The sequence below is a fragment of the Trachemys scripta genome, chromosome 5 (genome assembly GCF_013100865.1).
Source record: "Trachemys scripta elegans isolate TJP31775 chromosome 5, CAS_Tse_1.0, whole genome shotgun sequence".
Classification (NCBI taxonomy): domain Eukaryota; kingdom Metazoa; phylum Chordata; order Testudines; family Emydidae; genus Trachemys; species Trachemys scripta.
Window position 1 is genome coordinate 43,281,694 of NC_048302.1, and position 14,630 is coordinate 43,296,323.

The window sequence follows — 14,630 nt, forward strand, 5'->3', positions numbered from 1 at the left end:
TATTTTCGGTTGCATTATAAAAGGGATTGCCAGTGGGGAATATGTTCCTGGTTTTTCTCTAAAGGGAGATTGACAATCATTGTGAGAACTCACACCCAAGTTGTTTTTATACTATTGGAACATTTAATGTAGTGGCTGTTTGACTTCTTTTAAAAACTTTTAAATAAGAAATCTCCAGTTTTAGTGTCTGGCTTAAATTTGTCCTAGGCAGTGCTAGGGTTGAGTAGCAACTCTTCAGAATACTGTCTACGTACCCAGATTTGGTAGAGAGGTAGATCCTCACTAGGTCCGGTCTAAGGGCTAGTTTTGTTTTGTTTTTCAAATAGTTTTAAATTATTGGGTTTAGGGTAACTTTTAGTCATTATTCACATTACAACTGAAATTTTGACGCACTGTGCTCATAAAACTGGCTGTTGGTGGAACATGCAGTCCATGAGCACACAAGCTTGATTTTAGGCCGGTAGGGGGAGGGCAAAAGGGGTAGCCCCCAGAGGCGCAGACTCTAGTGGCGCTGGTGGGTGCTCAAGCCCCCTCTACCCCCAGCCCTGGCCCGACTCCACCCTTGCTCCGCCTCTCCCATCCCCATTCCAGTAGTAACTGATTGATGTATTCCACCAAATGGGGAGCTGCATTTTAGAGGTGACAAAGAGAAACTTTGATAATCCTAATACAAAATGGCCTCTTCCTGCTCTCATTATTCACATGTAATTTTGTTTGTGGTGTATGCCCAAGAATGAATTGGATCTGGTGCACACAAAGGTAATGGGATCAGGCGGTGGGGGCACAAACCTGATAAGAGTGCATGCGAGCACAAACTTAATAGTGGGGGCAGTGCTAGTAAGTGTATTGTGCGTAGGTGTTGGATACATACAAACCTGATTTGATTTGGGTGGGGGGAGAGGGTATGTGAATGCACATAAACCTGATGGATGGGGTATGGACAGGCTAATTACAAACTAACAATTGATATGTATTAAGGGATGCATGCACTCTTGCTTAGTGGGGGAAAGGGCACCAATCTAGCCTCTTCCAATACAACCGTCTACTACACCAAACATCCAAATGGCCAAGGTTTTCTGGGGAAAAATAACCTGGTAAAAAGTAGAATAGGAAAAGGTGGCAGAGTTCAGGTGTGGTGTGGGGTCTGTTTGAATGGGAAGGCTAATTATCATTCAGTAACTATTATTTTTAATATGGAATTATTGTGAACTGGGACACTGATTCATCAATGTATTTAAGCATGTTCCTGATTGGAGCACTAACAGCAGTGGGATGGCTCACGTACTTTAAGTTAGTCACGTGCATAAGTACTCTCTGGAATTGGGGTTTTAAGGCTGAACAATTACAGGGCTTTTCTCTTCTCCTTTTTTCGTTTTGGTTCAATAGGTATTTAATTCAAATCATTATTGCTATAGGTTGCCATTTTATATAAAATAATTATTTATTGATCAGAAACAAATGCCTATGATAATTACATAAATAGGAACAATAAATAAATGACTGACATAAAGATCCTGTTACAAATGGCGTAAAATGATCTGAAACTATTGTCACAGTGCACAGATAGACTAAATAGTAACAGCTTTTAAAATTCCACCGCATCTCATTTTAAATCCTGTATAAAATACTACTTGATTTTGATTAGTACTTCTAAAAATGTTGGTATTTAAATTTCTAAACTTCTTTGTGAGTTTGTCCTAGATTTGAAACCCCCCTAATTCCACATGGATTCTCCTGCTAGCACTGAGGCTGAACTGCTTGTCTCTGATGAAAGAAATTGGTCTCTCTTCGCTTTCACCCTGGGAAACTATAGGTCCTTACCATGGGCGTGCGCACGGGGTGGGCCCGGGCACACACCCTAATGCCCATGGGCCGGATCCGGATCTGGTCCCTCGGGGCTTTGCATCCGGCCCGCGGGATTTGCCCCCCGTGGTGCCGCAGGCCCCGCGCTGCTTTCCGAAGCTGCCAGCAGGGCAGCATGTCTCTGGGACTAAGGGGTTGCTCTAGGCACCGCCTCCCGAAGCTCCCATTGGCCGGGAACGGGGAACTGCGGCCAATGGGAGCTTCAGGGGAGGTACCTGGAGGCGTGGCAAGGGCAGCGTGCAGAGCCCTGTGCTGCCCCGCCCCTCCCCCGGGGCTGCGGGGAGCGGCCCGGCATGGGGCCCTGGCGGGCAGGGAGCGCGCCGCTGCGGGTAAGCCTGAACCTCTCCTGCACCCCCTCTCCCTGCCCTGAGCCCCCGGCCTGCACCCCGTTGAGCCGGGCTCCCCCTCCCCAGGGCTGGGCTGGCTGCTTTAACAGCCCCATGTGCTCCCTGGCAGCCTCCCACCCGGCAGCACCAACACAGCCGCTTAAGGTGGCCCGCGGGGGTGCTGCCCCAGCTCCCCGCCCCAAGGCAGCTGCCCCCCTCCAGCGCCCCAAACCCGCCTGCGGCTCCCCGCGCTGGCCAGGGGCCCGGGCACCACCCGGGGGGTCAGGCCGCCCCTGAGCCCAGCAGGCCCGGGGCAGGGGGCGAGCCCGGCCCACAGGCCCCCTCCCGCAGCCCGGCTGCGAGCTCCGCTCCCCGGCGCTGTTCGGGGACTCCGGCCCGGCACCCTCGGGCTTGAGTCCAGCCCTGGGAGCAGCCCGGCGCCCTGCGATCCACCCTGGCTGCCTCTTCCCGGCCTGGCCCCAAGCGCCCAGCCCGGCCCCCGAGCCTGCCTGCCAGGGCGGGGGAGCCCAGATCCCCAGCCCCGGGCCTGCCTGCAAACAGCCTACCCTCCTGCACCCCAACTCCCTCTCCTGAGCCCCCTGCCTGCACCTCTCACCCCAACTACCTGCCCTGAACCCCCTGCCTGCACCCTGTACCCCTTCTGCATCCCAACTCCCTGCCCTGAGCCCCCTGACTGCACCTCTCACCCCAACCCCCCGCCCTGAGCTCCCAACCCCCTGCCCTGAGCCCCCTTCCTGCACCTTGCCCCGCAACCCCCTGCCCTGAGCCCCCTGCCTGCACCCTGTACCCCTTCTGCATCCCAACTCCCTCCCCTGAGCCCCCTGCCTGCACCTCTCCCCCCAACTCCCTGCCCTCAGCCCCCTGCCTGCACCCTGTACCCCTCCTGCATCCCAACTCCCTGCCCTGAGCCCCCTGCCTGCACCTTGCCCCGCAACCCCCTACCCTGAGCCACCTGCCTGCACCCTGTACCCCTCCTGCACCCCAACTCCCTGTCCTGAGCCCCCTGCTGCACCTCTCCTGCACCCCAACTCCCTGTCCTAAGACCCGTGCCACACCCTGGATCCCAATCCCTTGCCCTGAGCCCCCTCCTGCACTCCGCACTCCTCCTGTACCCCAAGCCCCTTCCCTGAGCCCCCTCATACATCCCACACCCTCCTCTGTCCCAGTCCCTTGCCCTGAGCCCCTTCCTGCACACTGCACCCCCCCTGAACCCCTGCCCTGAGCCCCCTGCTGCACTCCGCCCCCTCTTGCACCTCAACCCCCTTCCCTGAGCCTCCTCATACATCCCACACCCCCTCCTCAGCCCCCCAATCCCTTGCCCTGAGCCCCTTCCTGCACACAGCACCCCCTCCCACACCCAGACGTTTATGACGTTCGCCTTAAAAAAAAAAAAATCCCTGGGTGCACACCCTAATGCAATGTGCTGTGCACGCCTATGGTCCTTACCTCCTGGTCAGAGAGTCCCATTTTCCATCACTGCAACCAAACATGTCTCCACATGCCCAACTTGCTGGTGAGTCTGTGTTGGAATATCTGAATGGAACTCTCACCTCAGGTCGTTTCAGAGAGATTTTTGCAAAAGCAGCAGGAAGATTTCCCAGATTGCCACCTTGCCGTTCCCCTTCAGAGACACTCGAAGCTTGAAAACCCCTTGGGGCCACCTGAAATCTCTCCCTTCGTTCTGACATTAGAGGAAAATTATGCACATCTTTTTTTCTTGCAAAGTTTTTCCAGTTCATATTTGTTATGCTGTTATACTGTGCTTAAGCTGCCTGTTACAGTTCAGACATGAGATTTTGATCAGAGAAGAGTTGAACCACTGAAATATATAGCAAACGCATTATGTCAACAATGTTTAAGGTTTAACCCTTTCTTAATTTTCTTGTAACTTTTTTGCATAGATATCCTTCATTTTGCAATTTAAACTTTGAGTAAATCAACAGAGTATTATCACATAAATTGTAATATGGACAGTTGGAATTTCATTATGGAGTGAAAAGAACAGGAGTACTTGTGGCACCTTAGAGACTAAGAATGCTCTAATAAATTTGTTAGTCTCTAAGGTGCCACAAGTACTCCTGTTCTTTTTGCGGATACAGACTAACACGGCTGCTACTCTGAAACCTGTCATTGTGGAGTGAGTGTATTGCATAATACAAGGTCAAGCATTTTGGAGCCTTAGAAATCACTGTGGGAAAAATCAGTAGAAAGGAGGGAATCCACTGCACGATACAATTTCCTCCATCTGTTTTAAGCTCTGTAGTCACTGCATCCTCAGCTGGAATGAAATGAGAGTTGGTTGAAACACAAAGGGAAAAATAAATGTTTCCCTTTATTAACGTCAATACATGAAATGAAAATATCTTTCTACACCTCATCATCTTACAAGTCTTATGCTCAGTTCACATATTTTATAAATGTCTCTAGGAAACTTCTCAAGCTCCGCTATATGATGAGGACAGAGTGAATGTATCGCATAACACGTCAAGCGTTATGGAGTGTTAGAAGTCACTGTGGGAAGAATCGGCAGAGAGGAGGGATTCCACTGCATCCTTCTGTTTTATCCTCAGTAGTTGCAGCAGCCGGAGCTGAAAGGAAATAGGGAATGGTTGAAATACAAAGGGAAAAAATATAATTTTCATTGAATTGATCTCAATAAATTAAATGAAAATATCTCTTCCACACATAAGCTTGCAAGTCATTTAGTGTGTTCATATTTTTTTTAAAAGTCTCTAGGAAGCTTCTCAAACCTTGAAATACTAGAAATAGTTCTCATGAGGACAGATGAATGAATAGCAACCCTGATCATAATAGAAACACACTACATATGTAGAAGTCAGAGTACTTTAGGGGTGATGGGGAAGTACACCTCTACCCCGCTATAAGGCGACCCGTTATAACAGGAATTCGGATATAACACGGTAAAGCAGCGCTCTGGGGGGCGGGGCTGCGGGGATCGGCGCATCAGCGTGTCTGGCTTCGACACGCTCCTCTGAGCGGTGCGTTAAAGGTGCTGGGCCGGGGCCGAGGGGTTGGATAAGGGGCAGAGGGTCTCGGGGGGACGGTCAGGGGACAGGGAGTGGGGGGTTTGGATGGTTCAGAGGCTCTGGGGGGCGGGACAGTCGGAGGATGGGGAATGGGGGCGTTGGATAGGCCGTGGGAGGCCTAGGGGTGATTAGGGACAGGGGGGTCTCTGGAGGAAAGGTTTAGGCCCCTCAAAAATATTGGCAAATCTCAACTTTAACCATTTCCTCCAATTTAGACGGCACATTTAAAATGTAGACCGCACAAACCGTTGGTCTCTCCCTTCTGTGAAACTATAGGAGAGAGTGTGCTCTGAGAAAATGAAACCTTAACTAATTGTTATTTCCCGATCTTAGTATTCATACCGGAGCTGAGGAATAGATGTAGTTGAAAGGTGTGAATATCATGTCCTGTTGATCACTCCAAGTAGCAGACAGTAGTGAAAAATTGAGAATAAATCACAAAACAGGATGAGCAATTAGGATAATAAAACATGCTAGAGATGTACCCACATGGATGACTATGATTTCCAATGTGGTCAGAAGGAGGTTATGCAGAGAAGTCACATTAGGTATTTTTTTTACCAAGTGTGTCCCTGGGATGAAAGAATTCAAAATTTTTTTTTTTAATTGAAATTCAGTGTTCACCACTTTTGCTGGTTCCTTCTCTTTTAACATTTGCCTTCCCCTTTGCTTGGGCAGGGGAATTCTTCTGGTTTGTTTAATTCTCTTCCCTTCCTGTGGTCACGTTTCATTTTCTGGATCTCAAGCCCTAGCGCAGACTGTTGTGCTGGAGTTTCCATCATTGCAGAGAAATTTGTTTTAATTCAACAAGAAAACTATTTTCACTGAAAGTAAAAAAGAAAAATCACACGAAGAAACCATGAAAACATTTTTGTGCACATTAATTTGGTTAGAGTCTCCCAAGTTTTCCTGCACTTTTATAAGAAATTTGAGATTTTTGCTTCGAGTTTTTTGAAAGACACGCTGCAAAGCAGAGAAAGCAGACTTAGCAGAGCCCCCAGACTGTCATGGGCTATGCTCCCCACTCTCCCATGATTTTCCAGCGGTGTTGGGCATCTGTATTCCACACCAGGGTGAAATCCCAGGGGAAGATGTTGCGGGGTACTGAAAGCAAATGAACAAAACTGCAAACCCAGTATACGATGAGACCATGGTTTGGTGGCTCTTATTACTTAAAACTTCACACCCCCAGCACCCATTGTTCCAGCCTGGGGCAGCCCTGGCAGGGTGGCTGTAATGGAACCACGCTGATCGGGACCAGAAGGCAGGTCTCACAAAGCCCTAGAAGTGATGCGGACACTCAGGCGCTTTGTGTGGAAAGATTTTGTGTTCCGTGCAGAAGTCATCGGGTCATCTATTTCTATGATGAAAGCCTGCTAGTGGGATGATAAAGGTGAGCTTAAGTGGGGATGTATTGGTGGTGTTTTCCTCCCTTTTTATCTACCTGTGGCTGGCTTTCCCACAGGAAGACCTAAAGTCATAGATGATGGATAACCTCAAATGGCTCTTAAGTAGATGAAAAGATTCTTCCACATAGCACAGCTTAAAAACAGTGTGATGGAATGATTGTCAGGAGGTTCTCCTCTGCACTATAGGCGTAATGAAGAGGTTAGACTTTGAGGAAGAGTTTGTATGGCTCCCAGGTGCAATAGGACCAGGTCAAGGCCCCTCTCCAGCCACTCCCCATAATTGAGGTTCCATTTCAGCATGTAGGTGTAGATAGTCTGGGTCGTTTCCCTAAGAAGACACCCAGAGGAAAGCTGTACATACTGACTTGCTTGGCTGCAAGGCCAGAGGCGGTGTCGACGGTGGCCGCAAGTTTCATAAAGATGTGTTCAGCTATTGAGGGTCTAATCCTCCCAGAAGAAATGTAACATTTTCATGGTGTGATGTTCTGTACCTCCACCACTCAGGCAGTGCAGCTCCCCCGTCCCACTCTTAGAGCCATAACTGAGTCCCACGTGTATATATTTGTTATAACATTGCATTGGCCAGGGAGCATCACTTTATATTGCACATGCTACATTGTACGTGTACATTATACATACAATCATATTTCCTTTTGTAAAGATGTAACCACCTTATGTAAAATTGAGCAAAATGCTTAAAACAGTTCAAGCGCATTATGTGAGGAAAAAATACACACTGAAAATGTGTTGCGGTTACTGAAGTATTTCCCAGGCCTATCTCCTTCAGTCCTGCATCTCAGGATAGAAGATACTCTAGACCGGCTATAAGCTGTACAAAGGGAGACTGTCTCTACAATGTAAAAAGGTGAAGTGGTCTAAGACATACTTGCTTTTCTTGGGCAAGACCTCATGAAATCAGATTACGCATCCTTCCGTTTTGCTCCGTTTTGCTGTGGAAAAGAATGAAAGCCGGCACCTCCTAGAGTAGGAAACCTCCCAAACATTTTAGAAACTAGTCAACCACTATATTAAGTCACACATGCTGCCCTATCCTCTGTTTATATACCAGACCAGAATACAAGCAGAATAGCGGTACTGTGCTGAGAGCAGGGTGTGTGCTGGGAAGTCTCTATGCCCTTGAACTCTTGTGGTGCCTTTCTTTGCAACAGAATGGAGGGCTGTGGGTGTAGCCACTAGACAGCTCTGTGCTGTAGTAGGTGACAACCAATGGATGAGGTGTATAGGAACCCCATTTGTCTCTACCACTAGAGCACCACTGCAGCTATTCCTTGGCAACCCAGCAGGCTCGGGCAAAACAGTCCACCCAAAGCCAGATTTTTGAGCTTTGATGAGAGGTGGCCCCATTTGGTCCCATGTGTTCTGTGTTTCTCGCCTCATTTTCTTGCTAAGCGAGAGACGGATTTTTCCTGTGGTGGTTTCTTTTCACAATTTTTAGTGTCTTTTTTCTTCGCGTTCATCCCTGTATATTTATACAAGGCACCCAGTTTACTGTTCCACCATTTCTGTTTTGGGGAGGATGTTTTCTCCATTCTACTAGACACTGTTATCTTTATTGTCCTGACACCATCATAAAAACTGTTTCACCAAGCTAGAGGTTTTATAAAATGCCAAACGCTGTTGGGCTGTCCAGTCTAGAAATACCTTTTAGAAAATAACAGATCTTCCCACTAGGTCTGTATAATTATCTTCTATATTTCCCTTACTCCTACTGTTCATCTAACAATTATGGCACCGTAACAAATGTCATGGCCTATTTCCCACATCATTTCTCCTCCTTTTCCTCTCTCTCTCGGTCTCTGTCAAGCTTGCCTGTACTTTTCCTTTTATGGATAGCTTCATCTCCCTGTTAGACCAAAACTGTGTTAGATAACCAGTAAGGGCCATCAACTAAACCCCTTTAATCCTAATTTCTCTTGAGGGGCTTTCCAACCTCGGAGAACTTTTTGGCTAAAAGAAAAGCTCATCTCGGCCTATATTCGTCTGAACTTCTGACAACGTGGCAACCCTTCAGCACAACTCCTTTCACAAAAGACCAATTTCATATTTAGTGGGGTGATTGTTTTCGGTTACTTGACTGTGGGTTCACGCTGGTGATGGTCAAATGCGCAGATAATTGCAGCATCAATGCAACTGACATTTGGAAAATAATCAAATGTTAAACTAGCTTTTATGTTGACATTTTCTGACTTTCAAAAACATAGACTAAATATGCAAGTCAGAATGCATCAATTCTCCCCAGGTATAAATCTGTGTGGTATAAATCTGCTCCTTGAACATCTGTCTGATACTTCTTTGTATAATGTATGAGGAAATGCAAGTGCACTGATATGACACACAGGATCACAACTAGGGTGACCAGACAGCAAATGTGAAAAATCGGGACAGGGAGTGGGGGGGTAATAGGAACCTATATAAGAAAAAGACCCCAAAATCGGGACTGTCCCTATCAAATCGGGACAGCTGGTCACCCTAATCACAACACAGACTGACGTACAAGCAGAAGGACATAAATAGACAAGACAGAGGTGCTATAGTTGTTACCTAAACACAAAATCTTACACAAGGTGAAGAACCGCCAAGCTATGGGAAAGGTGATTCCACGTCTCAGGAAGGATGTTTTTCATGCTCATACTCACAGAGTAAAACATACTCTTCGGTCTAGATTTGTTTTCATTTCAGGTCAAGGAAAAACATCAAAGAAAGGGCTTAACCCTAAGAGACACTAACCACTTCCTGCAAGGTCCTGATCACCCTGAACTCCCACTGAACTAGTGGGTGCTGAGCACTTCTCAGAATTGGGCCCAAAGACTGAACAAAGAGAAATTTTCCATGACCGAGAAAACAGAGTGACTGGAACATGCTGCATCTTAAGGACAAGATGGCAGCTGCATTAGGCAGGGAGAAAAATCTACTTTTAAAAGTGTAATCTTTAGAAAACAGCCTTTAATTGATATTGCTACGTGTAGAAAGACTAGTTAGACATAATAGGCAAGATTCTGTCACCCCTACTCACACTGAGTAATACCTCACTCTACTAACACTGATTTCAATGGGGCTTGCTTGTGGGGTATTGTACTAGTCAACATAAGGGGGAGAGAATCTGGCCCAACATGAGACCAATGGGCAGATCCTCAGCTCATGGAATGCAGCATGGCACCATTGGCTGGCCCAATATCATGAAAAGAAACCAGATAACCCAGAGTAGAAGTCAGTTACAGTGATTGGTGTAAGAGGATCAGAGCCAAAGCCTGACAATAATTTTTTTATATATATATGGAAAGAGAGAGATCAACTCTCAGAGCTCATCCAGAGCTCTGAGATAATAATAGAGAGCCTCTGACTAAGCCAGCCCTGATTACAGAATGGGCCCCACCTGAGAGAAATTAGGCGATTCCAGGTTTAACTACTGAGTGGGCCCAGCTGAGGAAGGGCTGGAGGAAAGAGAATGCAGAGAGTCAAAAGGTGCCTGCAGGGGCTTGAGTGAGCACCCAGGGGACAGATTGGGAGACCGAGAAGGGAAGGAAAGAGGTGAGGAAGGAAATGGTGCAGGGAAAACTGCACTATGGGTAGAGGATTTGACTTGGTTGTGCAGTCCAGGGCCCTGGGCTGTAACCCAGAATTGAGATTGGGACTGGATTCCCCTACCAGCCCTCAGCAAGTGGTGTACAAGGGTAGCTGAGCCCAGGAAGGGGGCTGCAGTCTGAATGTGACCTTGCTGAAGAAGAGCTGTGGAGAGGCTGGAAGCTTTTGATTTCTATTAAGAGAGTTTAGAACTTTAGTCTGTTCCTTCCAGGGTCAGCCATCCACACTAAAGACTGTGCCCTGGCTGGAGGGGTGAGTTATCTAAAAGAAACCACCACAGCCCCAGAGTGACTGTTGACAAGGGCTGCTACCCCACAAGGATACTGTGATGCCATGCCTGGCCATGAGGCAGTGCAGGGTGGTGAGTAAACCCTGTTACAATGCTTTTTCTTAAATTCCTTTAATTGCAGCGTGTCTGAAACAACTACACTTTTGTAGTTTTCCTTGTCCGCTCTCTCTTTTCCTACCCCTCACGGCAAGCACTGTATCTCAGCCCTAGTCTACATCCAGCTGATGACAGCACCTTTGGTGAACAGTAAATGACTGACTGACTGACCTTGGCCACTTCTATATTGCGTGAGTACATGTGCTGCTAGACCCCTCTCTGCAGAAGGGATTCTTTCAACAGCAAGTCAACATGAAGTGATTTACTTTGTCCATATTGGATACACGGTTCACGGGGTGGGGGAACAACTCCAGGTTGCACGTGCTTTTGAAATGTTTACTTCCATATTCCATAGGTCCTTTGGAAGAAATGTCATACAAAATGAACTCAAAGATTGCCTACTTGGAACTTCTTCTTTTTTGGATGGGATAAGTATTGCTGGTAAGTCATATAAATAATTGTGCTGCTAACCTTTGAATTTACTTAGCTCCTGGCCTAGCCCAAATTTGGTTGTAGGTTGTCTTTGTTTGTTTTAATTCTACATAAATTGTGCTGCCTTGGAACAATAAATAAACTCCACACTAGAAAAGGCCCATTCTGTGCATTAAGGGCTGGCTTCCTCTCTCCTTTACTTTCACTGAGCAGTACTTTCATTCCATGAGTCATCCCCTGAATCCAGTGAGAAACTTTACTACTAAGACACCGGACGTATGTGCTGTAGCAGAATTGATCCCTTGTTGCCACATTTTCAAGAGCTCGGTTCCCATTTGGGCGCTTTAGTGAAGCGGCCAGACTTTCAAAAGTGCCCCATACCTGCCAGCTCCCACCATTCTACCTTTTGAAAATCTGAAACTAAATGTTTGTCAGTGCCCTAATTATGTTCTTCAAAGGCAGAAGGAATGTGGGATCTTTTGTGGTAGAGTAGTTCTGAGCCATTGTAGCTCAGAATAATAGAACAGACTTGATGCTGCAATTCAGCGAATTCAAATGATTGTAGTCCCTTGCTGAACTACATTTCCCAGGATTATTTCAACCTAAGATCAGAACTCTTCCTCTTCCCAGGTATAAATGCCAATGGAAAGCCTTGATAAAGGGTCTTAAACAGCATAGTGTAGAGACCATCCAACCAGGTATGCATGTATGTCTAAATGCCTCAGTTTCCTTAGCCCCGATTGAACTACTCTTGCCAAAAACTGTGGCATTTAAATTTTCCTGTAATTATATGCTTTCTTAAATACTCCTTTTTCACCAGCTCACTAACTGTCTGAGGTCATAACCTGCATGGTTCAGAATTGCTTGTGTGTTTGTCACTCTCAAGATGCTGGACTGCAAAAAGTAGGGGGGTTGGGGTGAAGCAGAACATATTCATGCAGACATCAGTTCATTTGTATACATACATGTGCCTATTCCATACGTGCAAAGAGACCTGAGATCCCCTGACTCATTTGTTCACTGGCATAGCAAGCCGTGATTCCCCAAAGAAGAAAATAAACCCAACTAAAGGATCACATTCCCCCCCCCCCCGTGTAATTCACAAAATAGAAGCACTAGGTAATAGTGCAGCTGGTGCCATGGCCAAGTGCTGCTGGGTATGTATCTACACTAGCCAACAGTAAAACAGCCATCGCTCTAATACTTTATATAGGTGGCTAACACCATTCTATTTAAAACAAGAATTGTTCATTGCTGTATAGAAATGAGCCCTCTGGGATCTATTTTCAAAATGTGTCCCATTCCAGAAATAGACGGTTGCCCCAGTGTCCTCTATTGGGGCAGGCCTTCAAGGATGTTCCAGCATTTTATTTTGTAAAATATATGGGCTCTTCCTGATCCCCAGCAGAGGGATGCTCCACAGGCGAGGGCTCTCTGCTCCAGAGGGAAGTGTAACTTGTGCAGTGAGTGGTGGGCTTGTTGTTGTTTTGTTCCCCCCCCCTCCCCCCCAAGCTCTGTCAGTCATATTTCTTGTGTGGCTTGGTGTATTCTTGAAGGGTTGCACAGAGCCCCTGATCTAGCTCACATTATTGGGGCTTTATAGATTAGGCCTAGGACCGCAAAGCAAATCCAGCACTGGGGAGACACTCCAGAGCATTGACTGTGGCCTAATAAGCTGTTGCCAAGGTGATGCTGTCAGGAGTTTGGCCAGCATGCTGGACCAATTGAAGCTTCATCTCGATTGGGCTGATTGAGGCAGTAGAGTGGAAGGTAAAGGCATGTATTGCTGCAGCCAGGGCTTCATTTGGGATGGGCCGGGGGGTTGTTTCCTGCTTCTGTTGTGCATAGCTGGAAGTCTCAAACAAAAATCGGTTACTTTAGGGACTGTTTTCCCCTCAATTTAACATCCACATGATACCTTGTTGTAGGGGGTTAGGACAACTCACCTTGATGGTGTCTTTTCTTGGCATGCCCATATTTTCTTTATAAAAGTGGCTACTCTTGTTACTGACCTTCTGGGAAGGACTAATGGACAGGCAGTAGATACTGAGGAGGTGGGGCCAATATTTCAAAGTCAATAGGTAACTTGGTTATCTGCTTTAGAAGTAGGTTTTAGTTTCCTGTTGACTGCTAGCTAACAGATCTTTTAGGGCCAAACCTTGGCATTTGCACAAAGTCTTAGGCAAATCCAGAAACTACATGTAACTGATCAATTTGCCATGCAAAGAAATCTGCCTACAAATGTTGAGGCCTTTAAGGAGGTCTGTTAAACATTTGGCCCGGAGAGTCATGCAAGAAAGGTAGAAATGTAAAAGTTTGCTTCTCTAACGTCCACGTCCAGCATATGTACGTGTGTCTTTATGATGGCAGTTAAGGGACTGGGTGAATCTGCTTTAAATTGCAAAATCTGTTGGAAAGAGGGATGGTGTCCCTAGCCTCTGTTTGCCCAAAACTGGGCATGGGCGATGGGGTGGATCGCATGATGACTTGTTGTTTTCATTTCCTGTGAGGCACCTGGCATTGGCCACTGGTGGAAGACCGGGTACTGGGCTAGCTGGACCTTTGGTCTGACCCCGTATGGCCATTCTTATGTTGACTAAGTTTCATAAAGATGTGTTCAGCTGTTGAGGATCTAATCATCCCAGAAGAAATGTAACATTTTCATGGACTCTCACTGTGCTGGCGCCTGACTCTGGCCGCAAGGGTTTCCCTACATAGTTGATCTCATTCAGCTGCTTGATGACCTTAAAGGGCCTGTCCCGGGCAGCCTGTAGTTTGTTCTTTCTTATGGGAATGAGAGCTGTCACCTGGTCCCCGGTAGCATAGGAGCGGGAACGCGCTGGGCGGTTGTACCAGACCTTTTGCTTACCTTTGGGCCCTGGCTAAATTCTCCCCGGCCAAGTCCATGAGCTCGGCAAGCTTTTCCCAGAAAGTCAGTACATACTCCACTTCTGATTTTCCATCAGGGGAGGCCTTTCCCTCTCATTCGTCCCTCAACAAGTCCACAGGTCCCCTTACTCTCCTCCCATACAGCCACTCGAAAGGAGAGAACACGGTTGATTTCTGGGCCCCTTCCCAGTAGGGGAACAACAGCTGGGGTAAATACTGGTTCTGGTGGGACCCAAGTGAGAGTGCCAATTCAGGCCAAATGGCTTAAAACAGGGCAGTTAGACCAAGGCTGGGTTTTTCTACCTCTGCGCAAACCAAACCAAAGCGGCCAGACAAAGAAGACTTTGGTCCTACCCCACGGGCTAACCACAAGTCACACAAGCAGTTCCCTTAGACACTCCAGTTTCCCAGTATCACCAACCGTGCCACTTGGTATGGGGACAAATGGTTATGAAAACCAATACCTCAGCAAAAGAAAAAAGGTTCTCTTGATCCCAAAGGACCAAGCCCCAGGTCAATATACAAATCAGATCTTCCCCACAAATCACACTGTTGCCAATCCTTTAGAATCTAAAGGTTTCTTTATAAAAGGAAAAAGATATAGATGAGAGAGAAGTGGTTAAATCGGATCCATGACCTACAGTAATGGCAACAG

General features: G+C 47.0%; 2 long non-coding RNA genes across 2 annotated transcripts; both read left to right on the forward strand.

Moving 5' to 3' along the window:
* Positions 1-2,050: 2,050 nt before the first annotated feature.
* LOC117877909 lies at positions 2,051-4,894 on the forward strand. The gene is made up of 2 exons (XR_004645850.1): positions 2,051-2,192; positions 4,638-4,894. It is a non-coding gene; the product is annotated as an uncharacterized LOC117877909 (long non-coding RNA).
* A 982-nt stretch (positions 4,895-5,876) lies between these two features.
* On the forward strand, positions 5,877-12,132 carry LOC117877910. The gene is made up of 4 exons (XR_004645851.1): positions 5,877-6,650; positions 10,481-10,630; positions 11,010-11,095; positions 11,717-12,132. It is a non-coding gene; the product is annotated as an uncharacterized LOC117877910 (long non-coding RNA).
* Positions 12,133-14,630: the final 2,498 nt, after the last annotated feature.